We start from the raw sequence: 13,310 nt of genomic DNA on the forward strand, positions 1-13,310 counted from the left end.
AACTTCTGAACGTATACTACTAAAGTACAACTCATTACACAATCACTGCACATGCCATAAGAGAAAATACTAACATTTAGTGTACACTGATCTTAAAATTACATATAATGCCAGAGCTACTTACGTCTTTTCATAAAACGCTCAGATATTCTTTTACCGTATATTTTCCAAGACACAAATATCAAAAGTATGTTGGCGAAGAAAATGAGGAGGAATCCTTTCAGTAACTTGTACTGAAATTCATCAAAAGCCACCCAACTAATTATACTGTTGTAGCTATCAAAAATAAATAGTGTTGGAGTGTTATCCTGCAGAGTTATGTTCGAAGCTAACCCCAAAATTCGAGTTAAAGCACTGAAGAAGTCAATTACGTAACATTTTACTGCATCCAAAAGTGATGGATTTACGAGTGTGTCATCGCCAATGGATGTCATCACCTACAAATCTGGCTAGAAGAGCATCGCACAACAAAAACACATGTAAACTGAAGACTACGACTTATTATTCTGGACGTTCATCACTTCATGACACAACCAACAACAGATGACGATCATTACCTTACAGGTCTGCCAACATGGAATAAACCACTGTCCCCACAGCCCACATAAATAACTATACGACACAGAGCAGAGCCATCTACAGTAGACGGCTCTGATTCGACAAGTTGAAGATTTATCATGCTGTTCCTGCTGGCTAGGAAAAGTTTCTGATAAACCGGTCTAATTAAATTTATTGTATCTAAATAGCCTGTATCTTTCAATTAGCATAATTCATGAGCATAGCTCTTCACATATTACATGATGAACGAAAAATTAGGACACATTTTTCCTAAATCTGAATAACATAAGTACCTAAGTTAGTTGTAGTTGTAGAAAACAAAATTTCCGACTAATCCCGATAATAATAATAATAATAATAATAATAATAATAATAATAATAATAATAATAATAATAATAATAATAATAATAATAATAATGGCTTTCGAATTTGAAAGAAACGGAGTGGATGTGTACGATGACAAACACGAAAGAGGATATACAAAGTTAAAATTTTACTCTGTAAATTTCAAGATTCTACCAAATTTCACACCACGACCGTAGCGTAGATTTAGTTGGCCGTGTTCATATCAAACTATTTTATATTAAATATAGTAAGAGTTTTGTCCATACTTTGGTCAGATTTAAAAAAATGTACTTGTGTCTCGACCATGCCCAGAATAAGAAGGAAACAAACGTACTTTTTCATTTCCGTCATGTGTATGTATGTATTTTTTCACAAGTTGTTTTACGCCGTACCAACACAGATATGTCTTATGGCGGCGATGGGACAGGAAAGGGCTGAGAGTGGGAAGGAAGCGGCCATGGCCTTAATTTAGGTACATCCCCAGCATTTGCCTGGTGTGAAAATCACGTAAGCGAATGCAGCTATCGAATGGCTGAACAGGATTGAAATAAAATAAAATTGGTATTTAAGGCCAGGGGAAACAGCCCCACAATCTAGGCTACGAGCATGTTTATTCACGCTCGGTTAAATAGTAGGTCGTAAAGTGTAGGGAATATCTGAAAATTAATTCTCAAATATCTACGTTATTGCATCCTGTCGATAAATGCTACTGTACGTAACAAAAGTTGTAGAATACATCTCCGGCCGAATGCGCAGTACATTGGTCCTACAACGAATAATAATAATAATAATAATAATAATAATAATAATAATAATAATAATAATAATAATAATAATTGATATACTTGGGTCTTTTTATTATTTACTTGCCGAGCTGAGTTACGGCCATATAGTATTGTTCTGCGGGACAAAATTTCGGTATCACAGCGTCACCAAAAACCGTAGGGTACGGAGGGCCACTTAGAGGCCAACGCCCTCTTTCCGGCCAGGAGATTTGTGGTGATTTGCGATGCAGTGAAGGACGATGGAGAAGGGATCCTGTCGTGGTCTATATATAGAAATTTGCTACGAAGTGAGGATAGAAAACCACGCAAAACTATCCTCAGGACAGCCGGGCACAGATTGTTCGAGACCTGTTGGTGGAAAAAAAGAACCATCAGAATATGGCCGGCAGGGCAGGAGAGGTGGTGGTATACAATTTCGAATCAATAAGATTGCGTGCAAAGGCTAGGATTCAGTTCAAGAACTCTCTGCAGTGTTCACATGGAGTGAGGGCATAGGCTAGGACGCTGCTGATGGTGACTGGTCCGCCGGATGGAAATGTTAAGCTTTGAGCAGACCTCTTCGTGTTATTCGAGAGGAGTAGGCTATGTGCCGACACTGGGTTTCACCCTCTCTCTACCTCATTATCACCATAATCTCACACCCAGATGCGCAGGTCACCCGTGGGAGTCGGAACGATGTGGACCAGGCGAGCCGAACATGTCCTCTGACTCTCCCGGCAGAAAAAGCCATACAATAAATAAATACATAAATAAATAAATAAATAAATAAATAAATAAATAAATAAATACGCCACTCTTGTGGAATGAAGAACTGAAGGAGGAGAGGAATAGAGTGAAACGCCTGAGGTAAGCATGTGTTAAGAGACAAGTCTGTTTTACAAGTTTTTACAAGTCGCGCAAAAACATTGAACCTTTCTCTCTCTCTCTCTTTCTTCCTTTTTTTCACTTTGCCATACTAGAAGACATAGCGCACTGAAAACACTAGTCTCGCCAGCAAAGGCGTGTAGCCTAAGTACCTAGGTGTTAATATACGGAAAGATCTTCATTGGGGTAATCGCTTTAACGATGTTGTAAATAACGGTTATATATTGATTCGAGAACTGGAAAAGATCCAAAGGAAAACAGCACGATTTGTTCTGGGAAATTTCTGACAAAATAGTAAAAGAAGCAGGGTCATCTCCGTAAGGCCATGAAGGTCCTGGGGAAGGGTGGAAGGTAACAAACACCTTGCACTATCCGTAACCTCGGCACTTGCTCGGGTAGAGTGGTTAGTTCAACGCTCGGCCGCCTTTGCTCAAGGGAATTAACCTGATGCTCATTTTTGGTGTAGGCTGAGTGAACCTCAGGGCTATGTGCACCTTCGGAAGTGAAAATTTCGTTTAAAAAAACATTTTTCGACTTCCTGACAGGGAATCGAACCCACGCATTTACTGCCTCGACCAGGCCGCCCCACCGAAAAAAGAGTAGTGTTACAAAAATGTTGCAAACTTTGGCCAGGGAAGAGTTGGGAGTAAGGAAACGAGCTACTCGACTATGCGGAATGTTCCAAGCTATTAGTGAAGAGATGGCATGGAAAGGCATTAATAAACAAATAAGCTTGGAGATTTTAAAGTAGGAAAGATCATAATATGAAAATATAGTTGGAATTCCAGAGGGCAAACTGGAACAAATACTTGTTTTGGGGAAGAGGAATTAGGGATTTGAATAATTTACCAAGGGATATGTTCGATAGATTTCCATCTTCTTTGAAATCATTTAAGATTAGGTAAACAACATGTAGTGAATCTGTCAAATACGTGACAGCTCCAAATGCAGATCTGTGGTGATTGTGATTGATTGACATACCAATTTGCCTATTACCGTCTCCGCCTTCATACTTGCTATAAAACGATTCGAAATCCGCTTTTTCATATTTCAAACTGGGAATGTTTCTGCATTTATTTTTAAGTTTTGAAATTTTCTAGGTAGTGGCGTAAGAACTTGTGAACCGAGCTCGATAGCTGCAGTCGCTTAAGTGGGGCCAGTATCCAGTATTTGGGAGATAGTAGGTTTGAGCCCCACTGTCGGCAGGCCTGAATATGATTTTCCGCGGTTTCCCATTTTCACACCAGGAAAATGCTGGGGCTGTACCTTAATTAAGGCCATGGCCGCTTCCTTCCCACTCCTCCACTCCTAGGCCTTTCCTATCCCATCGTCGCCATAAGACATATCTGTGTCGGCGCGATGTAAAACAAATTGAAAAAATTAAAAACAATAATCTTGTTGCATCAAGTTAGAGTAGGGATCACGGATTTTAAAATCAAAAAACAGAGACACTTTAAAAATGGCTTAAAACTGAACATATTTAGGTCTACTTACCTTTTAAAAGACAATTCCAGTTGGACCACTGTTAGAAGTAAAGGATTCCGGCTTTCCTGGATCCTGCGAACTGTATTTTGCGTATCCATGTATCTGAGCCAGGACCTTACGATTTTTCGAAAGGAAATCGACAAACTCCGCACATGTATAGGCACTGAAATGACTTTTGACTTAGTGGTGGATCCTCCTCTGACAGGTAGGTGAAGGAATATCTTAAAGACAATAATGTGACTTCACCCATGGAAAAATGAAATACATTTCCAAAGAAGCCTCATTATATCAGCCATTTTTATTATTATAATGCCAATGACGATAATAATTGTACCGGGAAGTACACCCCAACGCCAGTATAGCCTAAGCGCTCGACAAGCGAGGACGTATTGAGTAGACGGTCCCGATAGTGAAGGAGGGGAGTGCCGGAGGTGAATGTAAGAAAGAAGTGAGGAGTATTAAGAAGATGATTAATGTTGAACAATATAGGGCAGTAATAGGAAGATGGCTGGGGAGAAAGAAGAAAGAAGAAGTGAAATTAGGAGGGAGTAGAATGGTATTGGGAATGAAGGGAGAGATGATGCTGACAGCGGCGGTGATTATAGTAATGTTATGGATCGGAGGAGTTGAATTGAACCCCGGGCCGAACTCCAGCGGAAGTATGAGTTGGGAAGACGTGGAGCTAATCAAAAGAGTTGTAAAAGAGGTGGTTGAAGAGGTGTGCCCATTTGAGCAACTGAAAAATTTGATTCAAGAGCAAACGAAGGAGTTCGAGAAAATGAAATGGTTTCGAGAAAAGACAGATGACACAATAGCAAAAGTGAGAAACAACACCGAAGAAGTGGCATCTATAAGGGAGAAAATAAGAAGACTAGAAGAGGAAACGCTGAAGCTGAAATCAGAAGTAGAAATCAGTACACAAAATCAGAGAAAGAAATGCCTATTTATATATGGTGTGCCTGAGGAGAAGAGGGAGGACAAACTGCTTACAATTTATAAAGTGGTGGACCTAATTCAGGGGAAAATGAAAATTTATTTCAGTGGAGTAGACATAGACGATGTGGCGAAAATAGGGAAGGTAAAAGGAAATAGGCCGATTAAAGTGCAACTGTTCTCCACTTTGATGGCCGATATAGTGATGGGAAATGCGGGCAATATACAGAGGGAAAGAGTATGGATCAGGAGAGACATGGGAAGTGAAGGGATCAGGAATGCCAAAATTCTTAAGAAGCATATGATCCGGGCCAAACTCCACGGTTTGGGAGCTTCTATCAGGGGGCAGGAACTTGTAGTGACAAATGGCTGCTGGAAAAGGATTTGGACCGTGACCAAATTACTGGACCTGGAGGAAAAGAAGAGGAGGAAGATAAGGAGATAAGTATGGGGACGAGAGTGGCAGAAAGGGAAGTTATACACAGCAATGTTGGAGAAGACGGACAAGGTGATAAGGAAAATACCAAGGAAAAAAGGAAGGTGAATGAAGAAAGACAGAGAGTGGAGCCTAGTGAAAGAGTGATCGTGAATAGTGAAAACGGAAGAGCGGTAGACAATGGGGTGAGAATAGGAAGGTTTAGTGATACAGCCACGGGCACAGCAAATGAAGAGGTAAATCAGAGAAGTGAATGCAGTGAAGTAAGGGATGTGCAGAGTGAAAAGGACAACGCAGAGGTACGCAGGCAGAGAAATGAACTGTGTGTGAGCAGAGAAAGCAAGTCGGGCTTAGGAAGGAACAAGAGCTTTAGGGACCTATGGGGAATAAAAAAGAAATGATGAGGGTATTGTAACAAGAAGCAAAAACTGTAATGTTAGAAAGTAGGTATAGTTAATATGTTTGGAGGAGAGATTACAGTGGACATGACTGTGTGACTATAGTGGATAAGCTGTATTTGGTATGTAAGTGATCGGTGGTTTATGGTGAATGTAGGATGAGGTGATAATAATTTGTTGGTGAAATGTGCTTTCGAGGTGTGTTTAGAGTGGCTCGTGGATGGTAATTGTGATGTGGAAGTAATGGTGAGTCGATGATATTAGTATGGAGGGAATATGTTTTGGAGGAGTGATTATGATGAAATTGTTGGTGTAATGTGTTCTGGAGGTGTCTTTGGGAGGGGGTGAGGAAGAGGTGGAGCTGGAGGTATATATTATTTAGTCGGTCAATGTATGTAGAGATTGAGTATAGTGGATATGTTGAAATTGATGGTGAAACGTGTTCTGGAGATGTGTTTATGGTTAGAGAGAGGATGAGAATGAGGCGGAACTTGCGTTTCGTCGACATGATTTTGTATAATGAAATAGCAGGTGTCAATCCATTACTTACGCCAATACGTCAAAGTCAGTTTCAAAATTTGTGGTGCGCATGATAGGGTGCTGCTCAGATGATGCCTAATCATGATCATATGATGCTTCCCCTGAAGAACATGTTCATTATTGCAATGATGATTGTGGTGCTGTACTTTGTGAGGACATCACAAGGAAAGGAAGTGGGTTTGAGATTTGCCCACCAGGAAGCTGTCTTTCTGTGCCACTTGTCATATGAGGATACGAGGCACAAACAATCAAAAGATCTTCCTGTTATCTATTTTATTACACCAACCTACCCAAGGCGAGAACAAGCAGTTGAACTCACTCGTCTAGGTCAGACTCTCATGCATGTTCCAAACCTCCATTGGATTGTGGCAGATGATAATCGCTGCTGCAATAATATGATAGTGCGGTTTCTAAAGAAATTTGGAATCCCATTCATACACATTGCAAGCCCTATGCCTGAAATATATCGAAAAGCTGGAGTTGTGCCGAGAGGTGTAGCTAACAGACGTGCAGCTTTAAATTGGATTCGTAAAAATGTAAAGAGTGGTTTTCTTTACTTTGGTGATGATGACAACAAGTTCGATTTGGACCTTTTTGATGAAATTCGAGGCACAAAGGTGTCAATGTTTCCAGTTGGTCTAATAGGTGATTATGCTGTCAGCTCTCCAGTGCTTGAGGGGGGAAACTTGCGGGCTTCTTCGATTCTTGGCCATCTAAGCGCAAGTTTCCTGTAGACATGGCTGGATTTGCAGTTAATATATAATTTTTACTTCTTCAGCCTAATGCCACTATGCCATACAAAGCTGGCTATGAAGAAGATCAGTTTCTTAGAAGCCTGGGTTGACTTTGGAAGATATAGAACCCAAAGGAAATTCTTGTACTCGGATTCTTGTGTGGCATACTCAGACCACCAAGAAGCCTGCACCTGTGATGAAGATCCAGTCCACCCCGTATTCCAATTTGAAGAATACTGGAAGAATTACATTTCTTAGGAATGGGTCAAGTCAGTACTAGTAAAGGTGTTACAACTGTCGTCACTAAGGATGGAATCAGCCATACTATCTGAATGCAGATGAAAAAAATGCTCTCTGTGCTTATTTTTCAGGTCGTAGATCTAAAAACGCAGTACTGTTACAGGTGTCGTGATGAATGACACAATTTTAAATATTAAGTTGCTATTGATCACTTAGGGCTGGTTCTACCATCTGCTGGTAAACTAGCTAGCTACCCAGGAGATAACTACCTGAGGGTAAATTACTTGTTTCTTTGGCTTACATGCTACCATTTCTGTGCAATTGTCAAGTATCTACCAGAAACTTGCATTCTTTTTTACACCCCAACGCCGCTCATTTAAATTTAGCGCCTACAAGAACTCATCTATTGGCAAAACAGCGAAACTGAAACAACATCAACTTAGAAATTTACTCAGAAGATGTCACCACTAAAAGATGATATAATTTTGGTATTGTGAAGTTTCCTGAACTGACTGTATTTCTAGTTGTTTTGTTTGCCATTCATCAAGAAGTTTGGACATTCTTCCACAGAGGTCACTACTAAAAACTATGATCATGCACCCTGGTGCGAAGTGAAAGCACTTTTGATTTAAAGGAGTTTTGTATTCATAAGTTTCTTTTTACCAATTGATGTTCATTTATTTTTGGGTTGGCAATATTTATCTTTTCTTTCCGCCAGTTTTGAATCTAGCCAATCCCAAATTTCTGTAATTAATTTTCCACCTATCATAGGCTTCTACTCCGATTTTGTGTGTCACTTTTGAACTCAACCAATAAAATTCTGTGGGTGTGTCTTGATTATTCATGAATGATCTCGAACCTTCCCCGAGGGTTTATAAACTGCGGGTTTTCACGTATCTTGGCCAATTGATCGTCATCTTACTGAGTGTGTGTGTCAAAGCAGGAGGCGGGTGGCCTCTTCGTCAGCTGCTAGAACTTATACAAGGTAATGGCCATATAATATCTTTATTTCTTGCTAGCTCCGCAGTTTAACCCGGGGGAAAGGTCCGAAACGTTAACTGTGTAACCTTCTTTTCTAAAAATGTAACTTTCTGCCGGCTAATGTAATTACTTCATAAGATCTTTAACTGTCAATCGGGGATTGAGAGTGAAGTACCCTCTCGAGCTCTCCTTCATCTTGGTTTGAGGTGCCACGTTTTTTGTAACCTTTCTTTTCTGCAATGTGTTAAAGTTATTTCCATACGTGCAACCTCAGTAGTTCGGGAATAGCCCCTGTTTCGTCGGCCAAGCGCCCTATAGGTTTTTAAAATTTTTTTTGGAGCTCAGTCTTCGACTCCATTCAAATTGTACTCGGGCCGTTTATTTCATCTGTTCTTTTTCACTAAGGCCCTGTAGGTTGGGTACTAGATACCTCTGTGTAATAAGATTTCTATTTGTAAATAGTCCTTGTAAGGCCAGAGATTATTAGAGTTTCATGCTATATCGCCTTGAGTAGGCTTGGAAAACTGAGAGCACGTTAGCTCTTTTTCAAGTGTTTTAAAAGTGCCTCTGGGAGGCTTGATATTGTAGTTTAGGGAGCAAGTGCTCCATGTATTAGGGGGTTTCTGCCCTTGTATAAATTTGTGCTCTTTTGTAAATTTGAGCTAGGAGCTCAGGGAAAGTAAAGTGAGGGCTTGAAGCCCACGATCTGTTTATACCACCAATCTTGTCTTTCCTAGACTTGTTTAATGATTGCTACTTGTACCTGTAAAAATTGTTAAATTTTGTGTTTTGATAATATAACCTTCAGTTTACGTTTTAAATTCAATTCTTGACATTGTAGTTAGACCCATTCCCCCCGGCACCTTCTTTCACCTCTGCGATCCACGAAAAACCACGGAACAATAATGATTGGCAGTAGGACCCTAAACGGCACCTAATCCAGTTATCGTATCCAAGAACCATATCATCTCAATTGAAGTCTTAAGACTGAACGAACGCCAAATTGTAATATAGGCCTACTAGGTACGTGCCTACGGGACGGTGACATTAAGAGCGGCAAATTTTGACTAATACTTATTTTGTTAATATCTCCAATAATAAGAAGTTATTGCTTTAAAATTTCGCAGTTTATTCTTAGAACAGCACAACACCAGAGTGCCCTTACCTTTCTAACAGCCAAGAAACATATACTTAATACCTGTCATTCTCAACCTCTTTCAATACGACAGTTTTGTTTCGAGAGATATCACTACTGGTTAACAGTATGTCGGTGTCCCTTTCCTTGTTAAACATAATATCTAAAGAGGAGTGGCTTGCCATATATCTACAAGTTGTTCAATGTCTTGGAAATTTCGGAGACTTAGCTGTGATAAAATAATTGTGCCATCTCAAAAATTCTAACCCCTGTATTATTTGACTGATGGCTGTTACACTACGGTTTTATTTAACAGTGCGATTGTGCAAAAATACATGACAAACTAGTTGGACGGGAATTTTTGATGGTGATGCTTCATTTCAATCGCATGGATATCTATACTGTATTCTTACAAAAGGTTCATTATTATTAGTATGCTGTGATTTGTGTATATGATCTAATGGTGAGTTACTTTTCCAAGTAGGGCCTAGATAATACAGTATGAGTGGCAAAAATAAACACACAAACATAAGGGGTGGCATTTCGTAAACTAGCAAATGAAAAGCGAGAGCTACGCGTATTTGATCGACGAGTTCACTACCGTTAAAAAAAGGTCGGTAGATGCACAGTGGGTTGTTGTCCCATAAGCTCTGTACTCTGACCGGCCAACCGAGCAGAGGAGAGGTGGTCACGGCTCTACCGTGGCTCTACGCCTCCGCATTCGAGAGACGGGCCTGGGGCACAGTGCTGCATTTCTCGCCTGGCCTCGCCCGTCGGCTGTCCTGAGAATGGTTTTCCGTAGTTTTCCATTCTCCTGCACTAAGGCGAATGCCGGGACAGTTCGTAGTATAGGCCACGGCCGCCTACCCTCTCGCCTTCTCCGCACATCTTCTTCACCGTAACAAATCTCCCGGCCTGAGAGACGGCGTAACCGACTAAGAGGCCCGCCTTCCCCTTCAGGGGAGGAATGAAAACGTTTCGTAGTAGTAGTACCGTTAAAGACAGGACTGGACCTCATGGCTGGCCCCAACCGTCAGCTGTCCTGAGATGGTTTTCCGTGGTTTTCCATTTTCCTGCACTAAGGCGAATGCCGTGACAGTTCCTAGTATACGCCACGGCCGCCAACCTCCTCACCTCCGAGCATCTCCTTCAACCGTAACAAATCTCCCGGCCGGACAGACGAAGTCACCGTCTAAGAGACCCGCCTCCCCCTTCAGGGAAGGAATGAAAACATTTTTAGTAGTAGGACCGTCAAAGGTCGGCGGATGCAGAGTTAGTCTCGACCCACAAGTGGCCACGGCTAAAGATTTTAATATTACTTATGCCACGGCTGGTCCGTGGTCGGACAGCTCTGCACTCCAACCGACCAACCGAACAGAGGAGGGGTAGCTACGCTTCTGTATTCGGGAGACGGAGAGGTGCTCGTCCCCACCGTCAGCTGTTCTGAGAATGGTTTTCCGTGGTTTTCCATTTTCCTGCACTAAGGCGAATGCCGGGACAGTTCGTAGTATAGGCCACGACCGCCAACCCTCTCATCTTCTCCGCACATGTCTTTCTCCGATACAAATCTCCTGTCCTGAGAAATTGCGTCACGGTCTAGGTAGTAGTAGTAGTAGTAGTAGTAGTAGTAGTAGTAGTAGTAGTAGTAGTAGTAGTAGTAGTAGTAGTAGTAGTAGTAGTAGAGTATCGTCAAAATGAGAAGAGAACATCTATAATTAGTGAATTTAGTTTCGTCTTCAAATATTATCGGGTTCTGAACACTCTGGTTTTATGAAATGTTAAATATCACTTGTACGGTCCGGCTCATTGGCTGAATGTTCAGCGTACTAGCTTTCGATCCAGAAAGCCCCGGGTTCGATTCCCGGCTGGGCTGAGGATTTTATCTTCAGATGGTTAATTCCTCTGGCTCAGGGACTGGATGTTTGCGTTCAATTTCATGAATTTCTATTTATACACACACACCACAACTCTACTAATCACTACAGGAACACGCATCCTTTCCCATAGAGTTGGCATCAGGAAGGGCGTCCGAACGTAAAACTGGGCCAAATCCAAACACGTGCTGACCCAGATAAATTGGGGAAAAGGGCCAGGAATATGGCACATAGTCTAGAGAATGTAGTTATTTCTAGTACTACAAATATTATCGGGTTCTGAACACTCTGGTTTTATGAAATGTTAAATAATACTTGTACGGTTCGGCTCATTGGCTGAATGTTCAGCGTATTAGCTTTCGATCCAGAGAGCCCCGGGTTCGATTCCCGGCTGGGCTGAGCATTGGAGGGACTGAGCGATTTGCTATGCGGTTTGAATCACGTAACTGTCAGCTTGCATACGGGATTAAGACCCCTATTTCGGTGCGACGTAAAACAAATAGTAAAAAAAAAAATAATAATAAAAGGCGTATACTGTAATCGTACCTAGGATTGCAGAAATGTGAAATCCGCCACTGTGCTTGCTAAAGCTGACACACGATCCTAGCTCATAGTAAAGCGCACATATGTTTTTATAAGTTTTGATCGACTAAAACTACGCTCCACACTTATCATGAGGGAGGCACAGTCAACAAATTAAGTCCGTGCAACGGAAAGTATGTGATACATTTAATTACTTATGGTACGATACTTGACTTCCTAGCATCAAATAACCTAACAGACGAATTAAACTACTGGAAATACATTTTGGAATAAAAATATTTGCTTTACATTAAGTATGAAATGCGAATGGTTTTTTAACATTTATTTTAGTCCTTCCTCAAAGTTGGTCCTCCCGGTTGCGGCTAATCTGACACTATACACTTGCCCATCGTAAGTAGGTATTTTGGAATAAAACCTAAGATCACCGGCAACCGACCTGACAGAGTTATTATTACCTTTGTGTTTAATACAGGTATCTTTCTCATTGTTCAATGGGAAATGCTCACCTTGAAAGCGTTTGTAGATTGAATATGAATATTGATTGAACTTTGTATTCAAGGAAGGAAGGAAGGAAGGAAGGAAGGAAGGAAGGAAGGAAGAAAATACAGAAATCAAGGAAGAAGATGAAATTTAAAATTAATTTGAAATACAGTATTGTTTTTATTATGAAAATGTACACGTACACTCATTTACTAAATACAACTATAAATATCTCCAGAGATTTTATATACATACAAATTTTACAATAATGTAATCTATTAAGTAATCTATTTAAGTACTTGTCCGACAATTGTCATTTACTCTATTTTATTTTTGAAATACATAACATAATCCTGCTTAAGTACCATATTTTAAAGGTCATTTTTCTTTTTCTTGATGTGGTTTGAAGAATTTACAAAATTTGTAAATTTAATATCCATTTGATTAAATCATTCTAAGTTAAATAATACAACATATATTAAGTTTATAAGTCTTTATTTGTAATTGTTTTAGATCGACAGGAAATCAATCAATCAATCAATCAATCAATCAATCAATCAATCAATCAATCAATCAATCAATAAAATGAAAATATACTCTTCAGAAAAATTTGTACTATGTGCGCAGTATACCATTTGCACATTTTCCAACACGTACAGATCTCGACAGCTAGCTGTACACCTTGTTGCCAACGCCGCGGTAGGAAAGGTGTGATGAGCAGTGCGAGGATAGTGCTAAATATGCGTCTCTCTGAAAACACTGGCGCCTATTACAGTGTAGCTTTTCGGATAAAGGCATGTCTGTAACCGCCACAGAATAGTTTCTCATTGAATATCATTATATCGTTTTAAGCTTATAGGTATTAAATTAGTACGGTATGGAAATATTGTATCTGTTAGGCTCACTGCGAGGTTTTACAATCATCTCACTTCATCTTAATTTTAGGCTGCTAATGTGACTCCTTATCTGAATAACTTT

The 13,310-nt window shown here is 40.3% G+C and overlaps 1 protein-coding gene and 1 pseudogene across 5 annotated transcripts in view; one reads left to right on the forward strand and one right to left on the reverse strand.

Annotated features, from left to right (window-relative positions):
* The window catches only part of Gint3 (GDI interacting protein 3), a 132,475-nt gene extending 131,871 nt beyond the window's left edge, over nucleotides 1–604 (reverse strand). For 4 of the 5 annotated variants that reach the window (XR_010859780.2, XR_010859781.2, XM_067145165.2 and 1 more), the window contains exon 1: nucleotides 125–551. The gene's annotated coding sequence lies outside the window, so the exon portion shown is untranslated. The other variant, XM_067145167.2, reaches the window with a different exon arrangement.
* Nucleotides 605–6,437: 5,833 nt separating this feature from the next.
* Nucleotides 6,438–7,420, forward strand: LOC136872459 (galactosylgalactosylxylosylprotein 3-beta-glucuronosyltransferase S-like; annotated as a pseudogene).
* The last annotated feature ends 5,890 nt before the right edge of the window (nucleotides 7,421–13,310 follow it).

The sequence above is a fragment of the Anabrus simplex genome, chromosome 4 (assembly GCF_040414725.1).
Source record: "Anabrus simplex isolate iqAnaSimp1 chromosome 4, ASM4041472v1, whole genome shotgun sequence".
Taxonomy (NCBI): domain Eukaryota; kingdom Metazoa; phylum Arthropoda; class Insecta; order Orthoptera; family Tettigoniidae; genus Anabrus; species Anabrus simplex.